We start from the raw sequence: 11,292 nt of genomic DNA on the forward strand, positions 1-11,292 counted from the left end.
AGACAGGGTTACTGATGTGTGAATGGGACCTAAGGATGCAGTCACACATACAGGGTCTGTTGCAGATTTGCTGATATCAGTGTAACTAAATGCATCCATCTGCAGCAGAACCTGTGTGATTGCATCCTTGAATTAAAAAGTATAGAAATGTCTGCAAAACTTTCCTAGAGTGACCCACAAGTGTCCCTCTTTGGCCGTCCAAAAAGTTGTGAGGTATGTATATGGGAGAGTTCAGTATATATAATGTACCCCCTAAATGTAACAGGACCGTGTATACTGTACCCCCTGAATGTAACAGGACTGTGTATACTGTACCCCCTGAATGTTACAGGGCCATGTATACTGTACCCCCTTAATGTAAAAGGATCATATATACAGTACCCCCCGAATGTAACAGGACCATGTATACTGTACCCCCTGAATGTAACAGGACCATGTATACTGTACCCCCTGAATGTAACAGGATCATGTATACAGTACCCCCTGAATGTAACAGGACCATGTATACTGTTCCCCCTAAATGTAATAGGACTGTGTATACTGTACCCCCTGAATGTAACAGGACTGTGTATACTGTACCCCCTGAATGTAACAGGACCATGTATACTGTTCCCCCTGAATGTAACAGGACTGTGTATACTGTACCCCCTGAATGTAAAAGGACCATGTATACTGTACCCCCTGAATATAACAGGACCATGTATACTGTACCCCCTGAATGTAACAGGACCATGTATACTGTACCCCCTGACTGTAACAGGACCATGTATACTGTACCCCCTGAATGTAACAGGACCATGTATACTGTACCCCCTGACTGTAACAGGACCATGTATACTGTACCCCCTGAATGAATCGCACAGCATTATGCTGTGCCACCTGCATGTAGTAGTGTCACACATGGCATCCTGAGAATATAAGCGTCACACACCATGCCCCTCGGGTATAATGATGGTGCACATTGTGCTATAGGTAACAGGAATATACAGCGCTACAGACTTCAGGAACACAGAAAGTGATGCAGCAGAGGAGCCGCCATATATTGATCCTGCCACATACGCCTCCCCTGTCACAGCGCCATATACTGATCCTGCCACATACGCCTCCCCTGTCACAGCGCCATATACTGATCCTGCCACATACGCCTCCCCTGTCACAGCGCCATATACTGATCCTGCCACATACGCCTCCCCTGTCACAGCGCCATATACTGATCCTGCCACATACGCCTCCCCTGTAACAGTGCCATATACTGATCCTGCCACATACGCCTCCCCTGTAACAGCGCCATATACTGATCCTGCCACATACACCTCCCCTGTCACAGCGCCATATATTGATCCTGCCACATACGCCTCCCCTGTCACAGCGCCATATACTGATCCTGCCACATACGCCTCCCCTGTCACAGCGCCATATACTGATCCTGCCACATACGCCTCCCCTGTCACAGCGCCATATACTGATCCTGCCTCATACGCCTCCCCTGTCACAGCGCCATATACTGATCCTGCCACATACGCCTCCCCTGTAACAGCGCCATATACTGATTCTGCCATATGCGCCCCTCCTAAACCATGACAGCAACAGTCACTGCGCCATATATAAATCATTACTACTGACATGACCCAGTACAATAATCCAGTACAATAAGGATGCAAAGCACCGGTGTCAGGAGGATTAGTCTGTACATAATGAATAGCTTATAAGTGTTCACCAACCTGTGGGCCCAAAGCTGTGGCAGGACTACAACTCCCATCATGCTCTGACTGTTGTAGTTTTGAAGCAGCTGGTGACTCACAGGTTGGGGAACAATAGCCTATGGGAAGTGCAGAGAAGCAATGCAGGAATATGGGGCAGTGTTATATGGTGCAGACCTCTGACCCAGGTGACCTCCCTCTCCCAGCAATCCCAGCACTCCCAGCCTTTCTACAATTACAAGATGATCAGAGTCAGTCAGTGAACTCACCAGCGGAGGAGGGGGCGGAGCCTCTGTAGTCCACGTGCAGGGTCCTCATCAGGTAAGCTTTAGCGCCTAGTCTGCCCCTATCAGGCCTGCACCCTGCACCAACTCCACTGTCCTGCTGACCACACACTCTGCTACTTTGTCAGGCAGCTACTGTACAGCAGGGCCGGCAGCTCTCTGCACAGTGAGGAGTCTGTGGCAGGTTAGTGGAGTTGTGTATGGGGGAGGCTGGCGCCCCCCCTGCTCCCCCCTTGCTACACCCCTGGGAGGGGGTGCAGTAGTACATGGGGGAGGGGGTACAAGGAGGCATAATGGTGAGTGTAGTAGTACATGGGGGATGTGGTGTGATGTTATGCCTCCTTGCACCCCCCCTCCCCCCCAATGTACTAATGCACCCACCATTTTTCCTCCTTGCACCCCCTCCCCCATGTACTACTGCTCGGGGAAGGAACAGTCTCTTGTAACCTTAGGCATAATGATGCTCTGTCAATCAAAGCCCTTTTTTTTACTGCCAGCGCTCATCATTCCCAGGTAGGGTCCACACACAATCCGGATTCTGCGAGTCACGCAGGCGCACAGACCCCCCTTTAGCTCAGGGCCCATTGGGTCTGAGTCTGGTGGGCATTCCAGGTAGAGCAATAAAAGTGCTGTCACTAATTAAAATTTTGTGGAATTATTTTGGACATAGTGAAAGTCTGTACATATACTACTAAGGTAATTGTAATAACAAAAGTATAGTTTGTACTGAACAGCCTAGGATTCAGTCACATAGAAACATAGACGATTGTCGGCAGAAAAAGACCACTTGGTCCATCTATTCTTCCCTTTTAGTAATTACTTTCTTATCATGTTAGGCTAGATATATGTTTATCTCATATTTAAATTCAGTTACTGTAGATTTACCAACCACATCACTGACTCATTATAAGAGCCAAACAATTATGCTAATACTAACTGTAATGCAAAGCTATTAAGAAATAGGCAAGTGATGTTACAAAAGCAGAAGGAATAACTGCTCTCTCAGTGGTTTTTCTTGCTCTGAAATGACCCCTTGCTGTAATGTAAATTACTTGGCTGTAATGTAAAATGAGTAATAGGGTTAAATGTTAACTTTTTTTAAAATGGAGAAACTAAAATGGTTTAGAAAGATGTCATTACGAGGGTCTTACTGGACATATTGGTATAATTGATATAGCGTTATTTACACTGCCATCTGAATATGAATAAGTGCCTGTTAAATTTTGTTTACATAGTCTATTTTGTATTTTTTTTTTTTATATTTCTTCATTGTAACGTACCCTGGCCATTATAACGTACCCTGTTTTTTTTTTTTTTCATTTTGGCTTATGTGTTGTATATGTGCACGTGTTTTAATGGGACAACTGATTATTGTCTGAAATAAATAAATAATATTACTCTATTGGAATTAAATGGTAGTTATATTTTTTTTGGTAGGGTCTGGGTAGTTTATATGGGTTTAGAAAGATGCTAATAGCTAGGGATGGGTGAATTTATGGTAGGAAGAAGTGAAATTGTTCGTTAGGATTGGCTAGCAGCTTGTCTGGCTGCGGGCTTTGAAGTGTGTGCCGCTCCTCTCTGGGTACAGGGAAAAGTTTGATCCAGTCATGGAAAACTGGGAGGATTTTCCCAGGACTGGATCCAGCTTTTCCTAGCACCCAACTTGACTTAAAGGGAACCAATCAGCAGGATTGTGCTGATATTGTTCCCAGCAGCACAGTATAGATCTACTGTGCAGCTCACCGAGCATACAGCCGCGGCTGCAGCAGTAGCTTTACATAGGAGAAAAAGACCCATTAGCAGCCTGTCTGTAAATTATCCTGGCACTGAGCACTGACAGAGAGCTGTGACTAGTCATAGGCGGCTCCCCGCTCAGATGACTATGGTAAAACTGAAATCTTCTTCAAGTCTGCATGATATGCAACTTGTATAACTTTTATTTTATTTAGCTGCTATTAAAACTTTTAAAACCTATTGAAACCTTTAAAAATAAAGAAAAACTAAATTTGTTCAAAATTGGCCTATTACCATCCTCAAAATGGGAAAAGATTTAAACTTTTATTGTGGGATGGGATTTTTTATTAATGAAAAACTTTTTTTTACATAATCAAAAATGGAAACTATGAAAGTCAGCTCACCTCCAAGAACTTGATGGATCTCGGCCAATATCAGAGGGTGCACGGGTCCAGCATCTGCCTTACACCCATTCAGCAGTAGAAAGGAGATAGGTGGTGGTCCCAGCACCCCGAAGGTAAAATTTCCAAAACTTTATTTCATATAAAAAATGGATAAAATGAGAGCTAATGTAGAGGCTGCCAAAAGAACCAACGTGTTTCGCGCGCATGCGTGCCTAATCATGATTAAGTGTGCATGCGCTTCTTTTAGCAGCCTCTACATGAGCTCTCATTTTATCCATTTTTTATATGAAATAAAGTTTTGGAAATTTTACCTTCGGGGTGCTGGGACCACCACCTATCTATTTTTTTTTCAGTAAATTGAAGTCCCTGAGAGACTATGATAACTGAATTGATTTCTCCATCTTCCATTTTACTATCTATATTATAAAATAATCCTGAAATCTTGCAGAGGCTTTCTGTTGTATACAGGTAATTTCCCTGCAGTGTTCTTCCTATCAACATAGACAGGAGCACAGTGACAGGTGACATCAGTATATAACAGAGCACACAATAGCTGTCGCTCACAACGCCCCCTTCCCCTGTGAATTGACCCCACAGAGTATGCTCTATATCCCATACAAAGAATAGGGTTTATAGAAGTTCAATGTGTCTATGTTTATGAGGCTTGCCATAAAGCATGTCACTAAGCTTTTAAAACAGCTTAGGCACAATGGTAGCCCCTATAATAATGTGCTACAAATAAAAGAAGGAGTTTTTGACCTACTTGTTGGTAAAGCAGAAGATAGGGACTCTATATCTGTGATTTATTCTTCTATGAAAAAATATGTACTGACAAAAGAAGAGGAGAGTTTATTTAACAAATGGAAGATGACTCTAGACGACAGTGACATATCTTCTAAGATTCTGGTGGGATTACGATGTGTCCGGGACAGTATACTGTCAGAACAGTGGAGAGAGACGCACCTAAAATTAATTCATAAAGCCATATATGCCTTTAATTTTGCCCGTGATGAAGCTCCTAGTCATTATTTAAGAGCCTGTCCAAAATGTGCACTGTCACGTGCGGATCTCTTCCACTGCATGTGGACCTGTCTGGAAGTACAAAAAGGCTGGTCTGAATGTTTATCATTCATACAATGCGTTTGGGAACGAGATATTCAACTTTCCCCAACGAGTTGTTTGTTTCACTATATACCGACATCAAATATGGCAAACTCTCGTCCAATGATAGGTGCTAAAGGAATTCATATCACACTTCTAGCTTTTAAAAAATGCTTGTTGCGGCACTGGCTTACAGATTCTATCCCAACACAATCTGAATTATCAGATCAATTAAAGGATTTACTTTATATTGATAGATTGGATACCCTGCGTACTCCGGACAGATACACAACTCATTTTTTCAAAGTATGGCGTAAGTTTATTGAGAAACAACTGTCGCAACCAGAGCGAACTAATTTAATGACACAATTTCGTAACTCTGACTGGTATATTAGAGAAAATCTTAGAGGAACACTAGGGATTCTGGAAATTTCTTAGTGGGAGGAGGTGATTGGCTGGTACAATTGGGTCATCAGGCCCGATTTATTTAATACGATACTTCTTTAAAGGCTGAAGTTATTAGTTGTTTGGTTTTTTTAGGTTGTTAGATTTGTTCAATATATATTAAAAGACATGCCATATCTTTGGCATCCATACATGCTAGGTACTTTTAATTTTTAATTTTTTAGCCAAGTATATCTTGGAACTTATCACATATTGTAAAATATACCTACTTCAGGAACCTTCCTTAGTTGATACTTATTACTTTACTAAATTTGCATGCCAATAGACATGTTTTTTGAAAGTCTTTACTTAAGTAGTGCCTGATAAATTATTTATATGATTATATATAGTGTATGCATGTAGTCACCTATTCCTGTCTATAAGATAGATTTCTTTCAATGTATATATCTAGGAGGTCTTTGTTTTTTGTTTTCAGAGAATCTAGATGTCACATCTTCTTTGTGGACAAGCTATATTTTGACAATGATTTACTACTACTGTTTTATTATTATATAGATAAAAATTCACAGGCAAAAGTCAGAGAAAAATGTATGTACTGAATGTATAGAATTTATCTGTAATTCATTTTACTGATATACATATTATGTTAACTGAAATTGTGCCTAATAAAATATTGTTAATAATGTGCTACAAATAAAATTAAAAAATTGCAATTAGAAAATTGAAACATATTAGAAGTGTTCCAGTGTCTGGTTCTAATCCCTAAAAACTTGTTTAAGCGATGCTTTCTCTTTAAAGTGTGTTAGTGCAAAAACCTAATTTAAGTATAACAAATTATGATTTTTTTTGCTTTTTGAGCATCTTATAAACGGTTGAAACTGGTTTTAGCCTGTGATGTATGGTAGATAGTATTCCAAGGGAGTTTATATGGCTTCATCTTCAGGATTAGACCTGCTGCCCAATGTTTACAGGGCTCCTCTAATGTGTCATCCTGGTTATATTACAAGGTTTTAACAGGAATATGTCTGCAGGCCATCATAACTTTGGCATCTACCTAAAGTCTGCACCATAGATACAGGTATGTATACTGACCTTACTCTGTATGTATGGCGCCTGGTGTGTCATCCTGGTAAAGTTACAAGGTATTAACTTAGAAGCACAAATATGACTCCAGGGCAGAATAGCTATGGAGATCATCTTCCTGGAAATCCCATCCATACATATATTTAAGAATTTTTACAAGTGTGTGTCTGGCCCTCAAGAAAACACCCTTACTGCAGGCACCGTTTTTTAAAGTGGTACTCTGGAGACTTTTTTTTTTCCTTTTTTGCTAAAACATTGCTTTAATAAAGGTATATTACTTTGTAATATAACATTTTACAAAATATATCGTTTTTTTTTGCATACATATATACTTCCATTAACTGGCAGCAGTAACAGGCGATACATCCCCCTTCTGCTGCCACCAACGTTTTTGTTAGGAACTAAACAGCTGAACAGCGCTATTCAGAGTAGGGTCCCGTTCCCTCTGTGCACTGTGTATTGTTATATATATATATATATATATGTATAGTACTCAGGGAAGGGGTGGGGGGTGCTGCTTGATATGGTCTCTGTGTCCCGCAGCCTCTGCAGAGACTCAAAGTTCCCGACACAAACGTTGGTGGCAGCAGAGGGGTCCATGTCGCTCCTTACTGCTGCCAGTCAACAAAAGCACATATGTATATGAAAAAACTACACAATTAAGATAAAGGCAGGCAGAACTATAGATTGTAAGCCCTCGTGGGCATTATCCTCTTCCCCCATGTACCAGTCTGCCATTTGCCGTCATTTAATTTGTTTTTGATCTTGTAATGTTCCTGTTTGTTACCCTTATCGCTTGTATAGCGCTCTGGAATTAAGGGTGCTTTATAAATAAATAATAAGAAGAAATCCAAAAAAATGGCTTGTTTATTCACCCATGATGTGCACAAAAATGCCTTATTTATTCACCCATGATGTGCACATGATGGGTGAATAAACGAACCATTTTTTTTACCACACTGGAGTGCCGCTTGCTTTTATCTTGATTGTGTACTTTGGAGAGAAGCTAAGAGCCTGGCTTCCCAGAGGTAGTGTGCCCAAGAAAGCTATAATCTATTTGGCTACAAGCTGTCACCATGCCATTTAGTAGATTTCTTTGTATATTAAAAATTTTAACCCCTTCATGACCAAGGTCATTGATGTCTAGGTCAAATTAGTGCAATGTTCTTCCCCGCCTTCTAAGAGCCATAACGCTTTTATTTTTCCAAATCCAGGGCTGGTTGGGGTGTCATTTTTTGCATCATAATCTCTAGTTTTTATCAGTATCTTATTGGTATAAAATATAAAATATAAAATATAATTTTTGATCGCTTTTTATAATTTTTTTTCTTGATATATTATTTTTAAAAATCTGCAATCTTGTTTTACGTCGTTTAACATGCAGTAACAATATTGTTATATTTTAATAGATCAGCGAGGCTGCTATTCTCACTCGTCTGTTGGATTGGTCGCATGCTGACCGGGCGAAGATGTGGGTGGAGGTGGAAAGGTCCCTCGCACCATCTGACCTTCTTATGGCTCCGTGGCTTTCTCCAGGCGATCGGGGTGCCCCGACCTCCTAGCCGTTTCTGGTTCCCCACGTTTTCTGTATCTGGAATAAGTGGGTGTCTAGGCATGACATCTCCTCTCAACCTGGCCTAATGTCTCCGCTGTTTGAGAATCCTGGGTTCCAGCCTGGGATGTCGAGACGCACCTTTTTGGTATTGGACAACACCTTGAGAGTGCATCTGTGTCAGGTGTTTCCTCAGGGGGTTTTGCCCACTGTGGAGTTACTCAGATCCGCGCATCCTGGTGTCTCGATTTCCTGGCTGGAATACAGCCAACTCCAGTCCTTTTCTCAGGCTCTGGTATCCAGAGCGGCTCTCCCCAAGGCACTCTCCGAATTCGACAATTGGGTTCTTTCTGATGCCTCGGGGTCACAGGCTCTCTCTAGACTTTACCAGTTACTCCAATCACTCAGTAATGCAGGCCAAGCTCACTTCTTTAGTAAGTGGGAAACTGATTGCATACCTGTGGAACAGCTTAATGGGGGCGTATGCCGGATGCTACTTTGCCTGAAACAATAGGATGGCCGTTTTGCTAAACATAGTCATGATACTGGATTGCAGAACATGTCTTTGTTTGCTATGACTGGATGTAAGTTAGCACTTGTCACTATATACACTATACTGTACTTGTTATTATACCTTGTCTTTTATAAAACCTTTAATAAAATCAGATTCAACATATTTTAATAGATCAGACAATACTGCATACTATGATATATAATATGTTCATTTATTCATTTTACATATTGTTATAATGGGCAAGGAGGTATTTTAAACTTTAATTTTTTTTAAAATACTTTTTAAGCACTTTTTTTACACTTTTAATTTACTGTTATATATGTAATCATTAGCTTGCACATACTGATCTATGCTATGACTTACTTAAACACTGTCATCACTATGCATTGTGGCATTTAAGGGGTCAATGACAGGCAACTGCGGGATCGCAGCTGCCTGTCATTATCCTCGGCTCCAGGGACACTGATGTGTGCAGGGCCACTTTCACTGCAGCGGTCCCGTACACATCAAAACCTTCTGACAGTCAGGAATGTATATATACGTTCCTGCTGCATGGGGCATCGGGCAGAAAGGTATCTATATTAGAGATGAGCGGACTTTTCGGATTTCTGGTTCGTGAGAAGCGGGAATCCGACGCCGATCGTTCTGGTTCTCACGAACCAGAAATCCGAAAAGTCTGCTCATCTCTAATCTATATATATTGCTGACGCGAAGGGGTTAACAAAGTTATATTACAGAGTAATATAACTTTATTAAAGCAATGTATCAAACTTTTTTTCTCTGGAGTATCCATTTAAGAGTATGTAATAATTATGTAAGGCTAGGTTCATACTACTCATACATTTATGCCCTTTGTTTACTTCTGATGTACACATTAAGGCCATGTTCACACAACCTAAGTTAAGTATTAATCACGGCCGTTGTTGCTGATTTGCAACACGGCCGTGATTAATACTTAACTTACATTGTGCTGCAGCTAGAGGGAAACCTGCCTGGAGTGTATACACATAGTATATGTTCCAGCTGGGATCGCTAGGGGCCAAGCAAAAAACTGATATGTCAGTTTTTTGTAACTGCTATTCATTGAATAGCGGCCGCAGAGAACCTGTCAGTTCACACAATAGAGCAGGCGGCTCCGGCCACACGCTCCATTGGGTGCAGCGGGGGAATTTGGATGCCGGCGCATGATTCATCAAAATTAAGATAATCTGGCCGGTACTGCAGTAGATGATCTTTTCTGACACCGACCGGGTTAGAACAGATGATTTCTTACGCCATATGAACATGGCCTAAATGTGTTTATAGGCTTCGTCACTTATTTATTCTAAACAGGGAGAGAAGAAGCCGGACTTCTGCCTCTATATGGGTCAATGTAAGGGGGGATAATGGTCTTGTGGTTTTAGTCACTATAAGGAGGTAATGTCAGAAGTGAAGGTGCAGTGATAATATTTGTTCCTTTTATTAATCTACTTATGAGTTTTGCAACATTTTCTGTTGAAAAAAATCTGCTGTGTATGGCGCTACAATATGATTATTTAAACAGCAATGGGAGTGTTTGGGCATGGCTGTGGGGATGTGCTATAAAGAATGGTATGCTATGGGGACATGGCACATAGCATTGAAAGTCACTCTTTTTGCTCAGCAAATGTTGGGAAGAATGCAAAAACCAAGGGGGTGTTACCCTAGATGCAAAAACCCAGCTATTTACATCCCACAGTTTACCTGCAATGTCCCTGTGCTCACCTTTATAAGCTACTTGATTAACTTTTAATAGACTTTACTTTCAACTTCACCTACTGAGAACTGAGCTTCTCCCAGCAGCCTCAATGACCAGTCTGCTCTTGAGCTTTTGACACCCATGGGCTTTTGGAGCTCATTTCCATAATACTTAAAAAAAACTGCTATCTAAGTGCTGAAAGGCTCAGCTGTAAAAGCAAGGTACAGTATGCATGAAATCAAACTGAGAAGCCCTATACAACCAATGCCTTTAGTTTAAAGGAGAAGTCCCTCCTGGGCCCCGTTGACAGCCGCCGGTGACCTGCAGCTCTGCTAGCTGCAATGTTATGTACCCGACTGAGTAATTGCCCGCTCAGCCAATCAGTGACTGGGGCGGAAGACTGGTGGCTGTCCACAGGAACCAGGAGTGGGGCTACAGGGTACAAGGATAGGTAAGTTAACTATGTTAGTTGATATGAGAATACTCCTTTCAGTTTTTTTCACACAGAAGCAAGCATTGTAGTGTATATATTTTGTATTTAATAGTCTGAGCATACAATTCCCTGCACACAGTATTGCATATAGGTAGATAGATTATATATCAGTATTGCTGACATGTTTATAAATACTTATTTAGACACAACTTGACATACTTCATGTTATTTCCATGTTATTTTATTTTCAAAGTAATACAATTATTTCAACAATTTAAAAAAATTTTTTTTTTTTCAGAGTCAGGTGTATTACCTTTTGAAGAGAGAGCAGAGTGTGACTGCCCCAATATTATTAAGAAGTTTTA

This window comes from Dendropsophus ebraccatus, chromosome 3, assembly GCF_027789765.1.
Source record: "Dendropsophus ebraccatus isolate aDenEbr1 chromosome 3, aDenEbr1.pat, whole genome shotgun sequence".
NCBI classification, from domain to species: Eukaryota; Metazoa; Chordata; class Amphibia; order Anura; family Hylidae; genus Dendropsophus; species Dendropsophus ebraccatus.